This window comes from Pieris napi, chromosome 13 (assembly GCF_905475465.1).
Source record: "Pieris napi chromosome 13, ilPieNapi1.2, whole genome shotgun sequence".
In the NCBI taxonomy this organism is placed as follows: Eukaryota; Metazoa; Arthropoda; class Insecta; order Lepidoptera; family Pieridae; genus Pieris; species Pieris napi.
The window spans coordinates 11292997-11308470 of NC_062246.1; the positions used below are offsets into that span (position 1 = coordinate 11292997).

At 33.6% G+C, this 15474-nt stretch overlaps 1 protein-coding gene across 1 annotated transcript in view; it reads right to left on the minus strand.

Moving 5' to 3' along the window:
- LOC125054988 (GTPase-activating protein CdGAPr) overlaps window positions 1-15474 on the minus strand; it is a 71825-nt gene that overhangs the window by 55653 nt on the left and 698 nt on the right. The window lies entirely within an intron of this gene.

A 15474-nucleotide genomic window follows, 5' to 3' on the forward strand; every position in this document is an offset into this window, starting at 1 on the left:
CCAACCCTACCAAAATAGGTAAAAATTTGTGTGCCTCTGTCCGTACTCTTTGTCGGCGAATGCGGCGCTCAGTGTCAAATGCTGTGTTACACTTGTTGCAAACCGCGGCGTCTTTGTCGGTAAATTATCAAATAAGTAGGTATTTAATACACCGACCGACCAACAGTTTATTCGCAGAACGTCACATTTCCCCAATCAACTTTGAACCTTAATTCTTTAGCGATAAACTTGAAAATCTGTTGAAGAAATTTGATAGATTGTAGTAGCTTGATGTGCTGGCGTCTGTACCATAGTATTAGCTGCCGTAGAAACTGTTACTAGACCTACTCGACTCGCTGTTAGTTTTAAATTTTGCTAAATAGAAGAATAATATAAACTTTGAAACATAAGTTTCACACCTACATGATGTTTATATAATTTTGTTAACTATAATTTTAAGCACATACCAACCTACGAGTACTAACGTTAGATCTGGGGGCCTACCATGAACTTTCTTAAAACAATCCAGTTGAGATGCAGTTGAGTTTAGGTACGTAAAGTCAATCGCATTTTTTCGTACCATGACCGCCTATAAGCTGAATCGTATTAGCATCGCAAGACCGAATGAAAGAACGATAATTTTGTTTGTGGTTTCTATGTAAGTTTAGAAATTTAACTGTCAAACTTAATTCGACAGATGTTTCTATAAAAATAAATAAAATATAAAATTATTTTAAATAATTCATCAATTATAATAAGCTATTATGTCTTAATATATATTTATTTAATATAAAACTATTCTTTTGATATATTTTAAATTTAAAGTTTTCTGGTGCTGTGCAGTTGACACTTATTATTTTTAAACGTTTCCTTCAAATTTTGATAGGAGCTTTCAATATATTTGTTGTTTACAAAATTTCGGTTTCATAAATATAGTTTTACAAATTGTTTAACTTATAAAGTAATATGATGGGGTAAGTATTGTTCAAAAATTGGTTTATTAAAAATAAATATCTATATCGAAGTGAATTGCTGATATTAAACTCTTTGCATAAGATATTACAATCAACCTATTACTCGAAAATCATCAAGTAAATAATGATAAAAATTGATTCCTTAATATTTTACAAATTCAATTTATACGTTAACTAATTCATATAATATAAATAATTCTATTGTCTTTACAGCTTAAACCTGACAAACTCGCTGAATTGAGAGAAGAAAATATATAAATAAGAATATATGTTTATATCCAATTGAACATTGCCTGATTCAAGACAAGACAAGACAAGATTTTTCTTGATGGAGTCATCCTAACTAAATAAATACTGTTATTGTAATACTTTCAAATGGCTTATTATTTACACATTATAAATTTGAGAAACACCTCTGTTTTTTTAAAGAAAAAGCAGAGGAGAATAATACAATTCATGAACATAATGAGGAAAAATTTAACTATAATAAATATCTACTAGTGATATGGCATTATTATTTATTGTAAATATGATATATTGGGGAATTATGTTTTTGTTAGACATGCCTAAATAATTAATTAAAATATTATTGAACCATGTGCAATTATTTGTAGGTACACTGAAATCTTCAATGAGTCAAAGTAGTTAATCTATAATAAATTATAAAATCAATATCTTCGAAGTCGGTAGAAGGGCATTGCCGTCTTGTTTCTCATCTCCGTCGATATTTTAATAATTTATTTATTATCACACTCTCTAAACTCAAAATACCCCAAAATATAAAAATTATATATTTTTTCATATGTTAGCCATAGTAGATAAATCTTATTCTTTTAACTTTATTAACAAGTTTTAATACAAATATTGAATTTTATAGGTTCTAAACTATTATTTGGACATTTCGATACAAAAAAGTTGAACAAAAAGTAACTTTTTTAGAATCGCTTATCCTGTCATAGTTGGAAGGCGCAACTGTCAAATTTCGGTTCAGCCGAGCGGTCATGGTACGGATTTTCATACAAATTGAACGAACGAAATCTGATAATCGCTAAGGTCACGTGGGAACCTAAACTGTCTCGTTTTTTCGATGTCATGGTACGAATTAGCGATGCATCTCAGTTGTAGGTTGTCAATAGGCTCGCAATAAGAGTTCATGGTAGGCCCCCAGCACATTAGACATAAACAAGCATAACATATTATTATAGGTAGATACCTACAAGGTATGAACTTTGCTAGAAAGTTATTAGGGAACAGATTTGTGAGTATTAACACGCTACCTACTTAATAAATTGTTGAAATATAATAAGTACTTACCTACCTAATCAATACAATACGTTTCAGGGTGCTTTCAGACGAGCGGCACGTTGCCAATTACAAATACAACTGCAGCCCTTAGTTTAGTGTTATGATTTGTAATACCTACGGTTTTGATACTGGGGAACGTTTCTCAAAATCGGGATTGAAACCAAATACCTACTTAATAACGCCCAAATCTCAGTTTGTCTTAACTGCAAGACGCAAGAGTCTTGCAGGCTTAAGTATTGTCTTGCTCAAGTCTTGCAGGGTTCAGTCTTGGTATTGGTCTTGCTATAATAAAGCGGTCTTGGTATTGCAAAAACGCAAGAACAAGACCAAGACTGCAAGACCAAGACCGATTTTGGGCAACACTACCTCATACAAAAACATACATATAAAAAAAACCGGTTTCATAAGTTATATAAGGCAACGATCGCTAACAAGCGATTAGCGTTCCAGGCAACCCTAATATGGAACAATAAAAAAGAAACACCTACAGAGGGTATAGTAAAAGCGTAGCAATTCTTAAAAGGCCGGCAACGCACTCGCGAGCCCTCTGGCATTCGGCGGCGGTTTGTCTTTGTTCTATAAAACAAGAAAGATTTAGTTTAATTTTATTGTGATTAGCCAAAACCGGAAAACGATTAGACTACCCTGTTGACCGATCAGTTGAACATCGTTTCATCTTCCCACGTTCAGAGAACTCTAATATATATTCATTTAAAATGAATTTCTTCTTAACTGTACCAGGAAGTTGAGCAACTACCCCTAAGCTTCTAGGAACGTATAAAGCTTATTAATCAGTTCTATGAAACAAAGGACATTAATTATTTCTAATCATATGACATAGCTATGCTAATATTATAAAGAGGAAACATTTGTGTTTTTGTATGTGTTAGTAATGTATTCACACAAAAAGTACTGAACCGATTTTAAAAATTCTTTCACCATTAGAAAATTGCATTTTCACTGACTGATATAGGCTATCTTAAAATAAATAAATAAATCAGTGGCGCTACAACCTTTTTAGGTCTTGGCCTCAGATTTCTGAACCTGTTTCATGATCATTTTTAAATCTAATAGACAAGTACTTTTTGGGTCTAAGATATGTCGGTTTCCTCACGATGTTTTCCTTCACCGTTCGAGCAAATATTAAATGTGCACATAGAAAGAAAGTCCATTGGTGCACACTGCACAGCCGGGATCGAACCTACGACCTCAGGTATGACAGTCGCACGCTGAAGCCATTAGGCCAACACTGCTCAACAATAGGCTATATTACATTTTCAAAAAAAAAGGGATCCCTAATAATAACACAATAATATATAGGTGTGAAAAAATTATCGATACAAAAATCTGTCATCGCGTGATCTGTGGAAACTATGATGCTTGAACAAAGGTGTTGTACAATATTATAGAACTGCCACAAAACAGATCTACGTCAAATCCTTTAGTAGATAAGTATCTATATATATAAAGACAATGGCAGAGTGGTTTTGACAGTTCTCTCTAGAATCTCTCTCTTATAATTTGATAGATAAGTTTAAATGAATCCTTTTTAACTTAGTTCGTTCCAGAGTTCCAAGTCGAACTAAATTAATACATCCACGGATTTCTCTATATGCAGTATCTTGGCTAAACAAATCAAAGGCCTAGTAGCCGCCAGTATTAGCTAGCGGTTTTACCATATAGAGCAAGATCCCAGGGCCGCCAGACGTCACGTATTTTCTGACGGATGAAATGTGGACGATTGGGTAGTGTTAGTATGTACTATGATCGTATGCCTACCTGCTAGCTTGGTCAAACGGCCAATTTCCAGGTATCAGGTAATCAAGGTACACAAAAACATTACTTACTTCACGTAAATTCTCATGGCTGATTTTTATATATGTTTTCGAGTGTATAGTTAAAAATAAATTGTCAATACTCCCAGACACTTTCCGTCGGCCATATTGCTTGACAGACGCTTTAAGGGTCTCAAAATAATTAGTCAACTTCACGTAAATTCTGACGCTCCATTTTTATATATGTTCATCCGACAACTATTTTAAAAGCTTTGACAAGAAGACAGACCGATCCAAGGGGCCAATCATCCCCTAAACTAAATTTTAATATCTCCGTGAGTGGGAGAGCATTATCTACGCGCATGAGACTGAGTGAGACCGACTGCGCTGTTAAAGCCATGAAAATTACTTGAACAGATATTTTATAATTTTTAGAACTTTTGTTGACAAGTAAATTATAGCAAAAAAAATAAGAAAAAAAATTGACATATAATAAATAATACTAAAGTTAGCCGACATTTTTAATTAGAACTAAAAAATATTTTTTTAAAATACCACTTATATTTAAATAGCAGCAATTTTTTTAATTAATTTTTTATTGGAAATTTGGAAACAAAGTGGAAAAATATTAATTCTTCAATATTTATTAAAAAAATGTATCTGTGATGTTTACAACGTTCCTGGAATAATTGATGTAGATGCTGCCAGACTACAGTTGTTTATTAATACATACATGGTATCTGATATAAATGAAGAATTCAATCGAAATAATTTAAGAAACTTCGATGCCAGTAACTTACCACCTTGTAAAAGTGAGCTTTGGCAAACTTGTCAACAAAAGTTCTAAAAATTATAAAATATCTGTTCAAGTAATTTTCATGGCCTTAATAGCGCAGTCGGTCTCACTCAGTCTCATGCGTGTAGATAATGCTCTCCCACTCACAGAGATATTAAAATTTAGTTTAGGGGATGATTGGCCCCTTGGATCGGTCTGTCTTTTTGTCAAAGCTTTTAAAATAGTTGTCGGATGAACATATATAAAAATGGAGCGTCAGAATTTACGTGAAGTTGACTAATTATTTTGAGACCCTTAAAGCGTGTGTCAAGCAATATGGCCGACGGAAAGTGTCTGGGAGTATTGACAATTTATTTTTAACTATACACTCGAAAACATATATAAAAATCAGCCATGAGAATTTACGTGAAGTAAGTAATGTTTTTGTGTACCTTGATTACCTGATACCTGGAAATTGGCCGTTTGACCAAGCTAGCAGGTAGGCATACGATCATAGTACATACTAACACTACCCAATCGTCCACATTTCATCCGTCAGAAAATACGTGACGTCTGGCGGCCCTGGGATCTTGGACTAATACTATGTGCATTACAATTTAGAATAGCATTTCCCGCGTTTCGCAATGCGTCACCTCGATATATAGGTCAAGGTGGCCCCGCCCCGTTACGCCTGTGTCGTCATCACTGCAAGATAATTGAGGGAAACAAATGTTTCGAACATTATGACTGCGAAATATGTTCTTTTATTATATTACGTAATCCATAATGGCTATTAATTCTTTACTATGTCCTGTTATATCTGTGAAACTGTATGAAACTCAGCTGCAGGTATAAATTCGAATAATTCCTCTGAACATTCTCCAGGATAAATGCGATAGAACATGCAGAGGAAGAGAGCGCCAAAGGATCAAGGAGCTCGGAAAGTGACTGGTCGTCGACGATACGCTCTTCGTTGAATACGGTTAAGTGTAAGGAGCTGGTGCTGGGCTTGGAATGTGCTTTATAGAGTTGCAGGCGGTGGGTGGGAGTGGAGAGACGTTTCGCCCTTCTAAGCATACCAAGCTTCTTAGCGGGAAATTTAGCCTTTCCCTCCAAGTGACCGCGAAACTGAACGTCATTCGATATGTCAACGCCAAGTATTCTGATACTAGTCGAAGAGAGGAGTAGCGACAAAGGGTGTTTCTTTAGCGGAAATCGCGCAAACTTGTGTCTTCTTAGGGTTAAATCAGTCAGAGACTTCACGACTTCAGACGTACCTTTCATTCAGAAAGCTCATCATCTAAAGCTGAATAATTCCGCATACAGGATTTAGTAGATATTTAACCTTTCAATTTGAAATCGAAGTACCTACTCAGACAAAATCTCAAAATATTTAAGATTGATTCAAACTCAAAATATCTTTATTCATATAGAGTACGACTTGAAAAAACACTAAAGAAATGATTTTAATTGAAAATTTACATTTACTACCAGTTCGCGAGTCGAGGGCGTAGAGCGGGCAAGAAGAACTGGCAAGAAACTTTCCGCCACCCTTTTTAATCGCTAAGTTTTGAGTCATACAAATTGTTTGAACTGGAGCAAATCAATCCCAAGGATTAGGATCATTTAAGTATTCGTCAAATTTATAAAAAGTTTTATTAATTAATTTACGTTTAACAAGTGCTTTGATACTTCGTCCGATATTCGTAATGAAATTTAGTTTCATAAAAATAATGCATCTTTTAAAGTAAAATAAACTTTGTTCAAAGACTCAAGCGCGAAAGTGAATCACAAAAATTCACTTTCACAATAGCATTATGTATGTACACTTCGTACAACACATACTTGTACCGCTGGGACCAAATCCCATGTGTACCATTTTGGCGAAACTCAACAATCCGTAAGCGTTGAATAAAAAACAATTTCACTTTTTAATAAATATACTATAATTATTGTGTTTATTAGTGCGTCCGTGGGCCGAGTGGTTTAAACGCCACACAACCACGAGGTCGTGTCTTCGAAACACGGCCTATGAATTCTTCTGTTTTAAATCTAATAATCGCCCAGAAATCATTTGATTATGCTATTTGTTAAAAAAAGATGGGTGATGTTTTAAACAACAATTGTTATAGAATTAACTATTAGGTGAAATGGAAGAGCTGGGAACCCTGACACAGGTATTTTTTAACTTAAAATAATGTAATGAAAAAATCCATATATTGGTATGTAGCTACTCAAAAGTGGGTTAAGTCAAAAAAAAACATATTAAGGCGATACGAAGTTTGCGGGGGCAGCTAGTATTACATAAAGTTATTTAGACAAAACTAAAACGGGAACAAAAAACTAAACTAAAAAGGGTTTTATTTGGTTTTTTCCTTTACTAGGGTTGCCTGCAAGAGATTAGCGATAAGGTCACCCGTTGCTTCCCTTATAATTTTTATGTATTATACTATTTGTTTTTGTATAAATGTAACGAAATGTTAATAAATAAAATAAATATTTTTTTATACATTTAATGGGTTGTTATTTGATTTAGGGTATTTCGATTACGCTATGAATCAAGAGCACAAAAAGTTAAACATAGCCGTCACTGTCTCGTAGTATCAATTAATTATACATTCTACGATTGCATATTGCGCTCACGTAACGCCAGGGCGACGACACACTGTACATAACATCATACTGACCGGGTGTTTTAGTTAGACTAGATTCTTATATATTATACTACCATTCGTTCAAGATTTAAAGTAAAAAAAAACAAATATGTCTAATAGTATTGTCTTTTATTGTCATAACCTTTACACATTTAAATAAAACACTTTTTTACTGGATTGTAGTTATGTATTATTATAAATTTACAATTATTTTACATAATTTTAAATTTAACCGACGTTTCGCGTGCATTACAGCGTGCGTGATCACGGTGACAACGCACGTATGTAAAATAATTGCAAATTTATAATAAAACATAACTTCAATCCGGTAAAAAAGTGTTTTCTTTAAATGTGTCTAAATTAGCCTCTAAGGAAGAACGGAAGAAATAGCAAACTTTCGTTATGCGTGGTATTAACGACAATAATTATTTTCCTCAGAACTGTAGCCGTTACGCATTGTGATACGGAATCAATTATGACGTAACGAGAAAAAGGAATTTATTATAGACTAACGGATCCGACAGACGTCCTGTACATACGTCTTACATACAAAAAAAATATCCTAACCTAGATACTGCAGCGCGATCTTCCGGGCTTATTTGTGAATACCTTCCAGGGCGCAACCGCATACAAACAATTCACTTAAATCGGTCCAGCCGTTTAAGAGTTCAGTGACATACACACTGATGATGAGTAGTTTAATATTTAATTGTACATTAAAAATGCCTCCATAATTCAGTCGTTAAATAAATAATTTATAGCTATTTTATAACGATGATTAGTTATGCGCTAGTACACGACAAATCTGTATCCAATTTCGATATAATTCTTTCAATATCAGCTAATACGCTTACCGCAGTCAGGTAGCGATAGATGCGCGGTACAAATACTTAATATTAAAACCATCGCTATAGCTATTGGAAATTACGAAGCTACCGGCGCTATTGACTCTTGTTTAGCGTCATAGTCGACGCATTTTAAACTGATACGTCGGGCAATAAAACGTCATGATCGTAGAACAATGTCGGATTTGAAAAAAATCCAAAATCCACTTTTTATCATATTTAGATACTACATTGACTAAATATTACAGCTACATTAAAAAAAATCCATGTGTTTTAAATTTCAAATCAATCGTTTGATTTGATAGAAACATGTGATTTTTCTAGAAACTGTAATTTAATGTAATTATTTTTATTTCGTTTCAAAACAAACGAAATGTCACTGACTGTAAAAATGTGCACGCATTGCAACTCGTTATCAATTCTTAGGCCTTAGCTACCTGAGCACGCGGGGCGATGCGTCTAAGTATTTTAAGAGATCAAGCACCACCTCTGATAATTAACCTACAGGAAGATGACACAGGGGAAGATACGATAGAGGATTTTTGAAGAACTAAGCAATATCCCTAGAAAAGATAAAAACGGCCTTTTCGGGGCCATATTACGTTCTATACAGTTTCACTATGATTACATTTATCTTACAAATTAAAAACTCTTATTTTCAGATAACGAAATTAAAAGTTTTTAATTTACTTAACACAAATTAGCATATCGATCGTACCTATCCCGTTATCGATATGTACCTCTACAATTCTTACGCACATCACAACACCTCTCCATAAGACCTGTAAGTGCGAGCGAGACAGACAGATAAATATGATTTATTACCCGAAGCCTCAGTTTATAATGCGTCATTAGTTCCTGAGATTAGGGTGTATCAAATAATTAAAAGTAAAGATTTAATAAACGACTAAAATTCATAAACTTAGTGCTAAGTTTGGCTTATGGAAGTCATAGTTCGCGCTCTAGTTTTGGAATTTTACCCTTAATGCATTAACCATAGAGTTAATTACCCACGGTATCTAATTACCCTTATTCCGCGATAGGCCGACCGTGTCCGAATCATTCTATATTACAGTTATGGAATCTGTATCTTCACATAGTTTATTCAATTTAGACACCATGACGTAATTCTTCAGTTTAATTTTAACCGTCAAAACTCAAAACCGTCACAAAATCTACAATTCAATGATTCACGCCCTCCATACAGGTTTCACTTGCCATGTTCCACTTTCCTATTCTTTAAAATGCAAAACGCAACTAAAATATCACAAATACGTTCAATATTTAAAATAGACAATATCCAAAATATTATTATTATATATTTGAGTATATTATATATGAGGATTTGATCGAGTGACATATATTTAAATATATTTCACATTAGTATTCACATTAAAAAGTATTATGATCACTTAAAATTTTAAATGATATAAATAAAAAACTTATTTATTATATATTACGACTTTCGATAATTTTAAACTCAAGAAACCAGAGATACATTTCAAATTGCCAAGTAAGTAAGAGTTTGATCAAAATTCATACATTATTATTATGTAATTAACAATTAAATACAATAATGGTTTTTTACAAATTGTTATTTCAAATTCGAAGCCCGTTGTTTCCGTCCGTTATCTGTTGAGTGAGCGAGATCAGCCCTGCTATTCTGTAACTCACTTTTCGAAAAAGCATTCTTGGCATTCTGAAAAGGTGGGAGCTTGTAGTTTATTGTTTATCAGAATGCCAAATCGTATAATGACTGCTTCACGACTGATTTCAGAGCGACCGCCGATGTGAAAACCGCTGTGTGAGTTCGAAAAGTGAGTTACAGAATCGCAGGGCAGTCTATCATTGTACAAAGTATTAAAAAACAATTGACCGGTTTGTACGTGATACGCACTTCAAATTATAAAGAGTAGGGAAGCCCGGACTTTAAATTATCGCATGTCGGCGAACAGTGTTATCCTAGTAGCTCTAGCGTGGGACTCTCATACCTGAGGGCGTAGGTTCGATCCCCGGCTGTGCACCAATGGACTTTCTTTCTATGTGCGCATTTAACATTTGCTCTAACGGTGAAGGAAATATCGTGAGGAAACCGACATGTTTTGAGACAACCGAAAACGATACAAAAAAGTCGACGGCGTGTCTGCAGGCTGAAGGTGAAGCTGGGCACTGAAGGCTGATCATCTACTTGCCTCTTAGATTTAAAAATGATCATGATATATTCAAACAAACAAACAAAGATGTTGTAGCGCCACTGATTTTTTTATTTTATTGGCGAGCAAGATACTATTCCTTTAACTTAAAATTACCGAATACCAATTAACAATGATTTTATTCAATTTATCGAGTATTTTTCAAGGGACCGGAAAAATTCAAATTAACGAGAGTCAAATTATCGAGAGGCTACTGTATATCCCAAAAATAGTATTTCAGTAGCCTTTACAAGGGTATTGGATTGCAGGGTGCGCCTTGAATGATTCATTGGTTGACCTTAACCAAGCCTAAATCAACCTCTCGTTATCAGACTCTGTGCCAGCGAAAGCTAAGATATAATAACAATATAAATGGGAACTAATTTTTTGAACTGTTATTTAAATATACGAGAAGTTATTATGATCAGTTGCAGTGGCGTAACTATACCATCTGGGGCCCGTGGCAATATTATTTCGCAATACTTTTGATGGGGCCCTATCAGTAAAAATCGTCCCTACTCAGTTTATTTTTAATAAACTCCGGGATGTTCAGAGTACTCAATTACACGTTGTATGTCTCACTAATGGCCATAGGCCTCCTCTCTTAGGCGAGAGGGAATGGTCTGTAGCCCCCACGCTAGCCCAATTCGAGACTTCACATTCATCCATAGAACATAATATCTCTTGGGCAGGGGTCCTCTTGGGTCGGGGGCCCTATTGCTACGCCACTGATCAGTTGAAAAAAATATTTTTTTTTTATTGTTGGTTGGTAATTTGCGCGACAGTAAAAAAATAATTGGCCAGTAATTTCGCCGCCAATGTCAATACTTATAACACGTAAGCGGACTAGTAAATAAATGGCCGGTAAAAATGTTGGAATGGGCAGTTTTAGGTTAGGTTTAGGATGGCCCAATCGTAACTGCCTATTTAGTTAACACTGCTCAGTATTTATTATATGAACCATTTTATATTTTTTTACGATTCATTTTTGTTTCCTTTACTGCTAAGTTTTTACTGCCGAACTTGTTGCTAAATATGCAATTCGTAATTGCTATTATGTATCGCTTTGCTTCAGCTAAGGCACATACCTAACGACCTCAAGCCCTTAAAGGCTCCAAGCCCTGAAAACCAGTGACCTATAAGCCGAAATATTAACAAATATGGCTTTCCGCGTATACATTCTGGATGACCGTGTTATGTTATTAATTGCAACCTTGCACTGTTAAAAACCCGGAAGTTATTAAAAATAACTTGAAAAAAACATCAGTGCGCTACCTTGTTAGGTCTGGGCCTCAGATTTCTGAATCTGTTTCATGATCATTTGTCAATCTAATAAATAGGCAAGTAGGTGATCAGCCTCCTGTGCCTGACACACGCCGTCGACTTTTTTGAGTCTAAGGCAAGGTGGTTTACTCACGATGTTTTCCTTCACCGTATTATTAACAAAAATTACTTGAAGTAATTTATATTCCCCATAGATTGGTCTGAAATTTATTATATGTTTTTTATAGAACAGGGGGCAAACGGGCAGGAGGCTCGCCAGATGTTAAGTTATACCGCCGCCCATGGACACTCATACTGACTCTGGTATTCTCCCTATTCATACAATTCAGCTAAGAACTAATAACTTTCTATAAAATTGTTTCATGTGACATCCGCATGTGAGTTTTTGGGAGTTGGGAGTTTCCCCCCCAAATTTAGGGGAATCAGGATTTAGGGGATACATTATACAAGATTTTTTAACGCACTTATATAATCTATTCATATTAAGCCTAGAAACAAACCTACTAAACCAAATATAAGCTCCAAGCGTAGCTATAATTGACATATCAAAAAGCCAAATACCAAGATCGAAATTTTATACTAGGTACTTCTCAAAGCGAATGTACAACAAAAACTAGGGGTTTTAAATCAATATGTAGGAGTTTTTGAAGTTGGTTCTAGGGGGAACATCTGTATTTGGCACTGTCAATAGTTTAACTAAATGCAGTCAGTACTAGAAACTAGATAAACTGTTAAAAATTGCACTCAAACGAAGCTTCCTATGTCAAATTGGTTATATTAAAACCACAATTGATATCTGCGACAACGGCTTTCCAATTCTCAGTACGCCTACGTTTAGAAAACAAACAAAAAGATAAACGAGTTATATCTAAAAGTCGATTAGAACGGGAATCGACTTGTTATTACTGTTAGGTATAACAATTAGAACGTAAAGTTTTTTGTTATAAACAGTAACATCATTGGGCCTTGCGGTAACTATGTTGTACTAACCAACAGAGTCGTTTATTAAATTATATCCAATGATAGATTAATAGTTATGTATTTAAACAGCAGTGCAGGCCCGTCCTTTTTTAAACGATTCTTAATTCCTTACAGTGATGGTGAAACAGATACTGTTGAAATTAACATGACCAAAAACCAATGCGCCACTGGTTTCATTAAATTATAATTGATTTAAAACCTTAAAATTAAGTTAGCGTTATGTCTTTAAATGATCCTGTAAAAGTCCTTACAGAGCTATTAAAACCATTATTAAGAAGAGAAACTGCATAAGCCACCCAAAATACGCACTTTTTTCGCCCTTTCATCGGTAACTACTTCCTAAAAAACAAAATTATCACTAACCATCCAAATCTCACATTACATACATTTACTAAAAATCTCAAACTGTCTTGTCAACCTGGCCTATTTTTTTTTTAGCAAAAATAATTTAAATATAAACTATTTTTGCTAAAAAAAATTATTATATATATTGTTTATAATAAAGTCTTTTTCTTTCTTTATTTTTCTCTTTGATATTAAAGTGACCAAACCCAATGCGCCCTGGATCGTTTTCACGAAAAGACTGCTCGTTTTGCCAGTTTTGCAACTACCACTAACAGCTTTTTAATGTACTCTTAATAACGTTGTAAACACGACCATATCACATGGCTTTGTAGTCGCAGCATACATGTATAGCCCATTGTGATGATGGCTTAAAAGTTAAGACTGGCGATTACGTACGCGACCCAGTTATTCATAATTACTTGTTACTTCACTAATTGCTCTCAATTGTTAGCATAACGGGCAGATAAGCTAAATTTTTGTTCTTTTTTGACTTCAAAAGACGAATTGCCTTTTTTAAATATATAATATACTAGCTGACCTGGCTAACTTCGTTCCGCCCTACAACCTTATAATATCGTTGTTACTTTAATTTAACTTATTTTAGGATTTCATTAATGTTAAGTATTACATTAATACCACTTTTTTGCAAATACAGAAATGTTTTATTGCTTGCCATTGCGAAAGAAGAATGGCAGTTTTACACATTAGGCATCTTCTCGCTAGCGTCAATATGGCGATACTGCATGTTAAGCACTTTCTGATATCCAACATCTTTTGATCAGGATCAAAGCATGGTTATGCATCTCCTCATTCACCTCAAGATCGGAATTTCTTGAACTGACACGAATTCGACGTAAAATGATGCGTAGTTTTGTCAACAGATGGCACCATATGGTTTTTGCATTCGTAAAATTAATTAATTTATTTATTGTTATTCGATAACTTATCCGATATTTTATTGCTTATTCTGCTATTCGGGACGGAAACAAATCCAACAAATCAAAAACCATGGCAATCGGTCCAGCCGCTCTCGAGTTATAAGTGTTGTAACAAACACGACTTTCTTTTATATATGTATATATATATATATATATATAATATATAATATATATATAGGAATAGGATTTATTAGATTTAACAGATTATCAGGAAATGTTCTGAAGTAATTGATTGACCGTTGATTATTATTTTTATTTTATATACAATATACATGTATATCAAATAACAAATCTGAAATCACATTTTCTCTGTATAAAGAGTAAAATGATTTAAGCTTATTTTTATTTTAAACTAGATGAAAAGTTTGTTTAGAAAACAGTTTTTCTAGTAGTTTTTCTGAAAGTATCTGAAAGCCTTATCTTCCTTGCAAATCAAAGCAAAAAATATTAAAAATAATAACTTTACTGTGAAAGTGAAACTCTTACATTATCTACTAATTATGTAAGATAGACATTAGAAAAGTTTTAATATATCTACTAACTTATTATCCGAAGAAAAAAAACAATTCTTTAGTTTTTCAGTTGGATGAACAAAAGTCTAGCACATAGTATTGACTCTTGAATCTTATCCCATGATTACACTCAAATAGTGCTTTGACTGGTGTTAAGTTAACTAATTTTTTAAGAATGATATAATAGAACTATAGATTTATCTATTCTATTTTAACAGATATAGAACAATTATCTAAATAAAAGTAGCACAAGTAACAAGACTTTAATTAACAGTTTTGCACACTTTCCTAATTTCAAGCTAACTTTCTTTTAACTAGCGTTAACTGTTGAATAAATTTCAATTTCTATTATTGTTTTTAGGCCTACGCGTTAATTAGTATTTGCAATATTATATTATCATACTACGATTTTTATTTAAAATTAATTTTGCACCTTGTCAACTAAGAAGTTGCTACTGTTTAAGATTGAACACAGGAAGTGTGAATATGGCTTTAATAATACAAGAAACATTTACATAACATGGCACTACATTACCAACAATCAAAATCTTTTTATTATTTATAACTAGTATACTGCTATAATGGCCATATAGTTAAGTTAAGCTTGCAATTTTCAACAGATTCTATATTTCAACCTCAACTCTGCTGACAACTCCTTTTGTTTTTTTTTATTGTGCAATATTACTTCTTGCTTAACATAGTAAGTAAATGTCCTGTCTTACAATTTAAAAGTGTTGATGTCACAGCAGAAAGCAGATCAAATTGCCTAAAATAAAGATTTACTATTTCAAGACAGATGCATAATCAGATCATGTATGCCAAAAGCCCTTTCAGAGCTTCTGGCACATTGCTCTTTTTAGTAAGTATATTTGAATGAAAAAGTTATCTGGTCATACCAAAATTTTATTTATAATA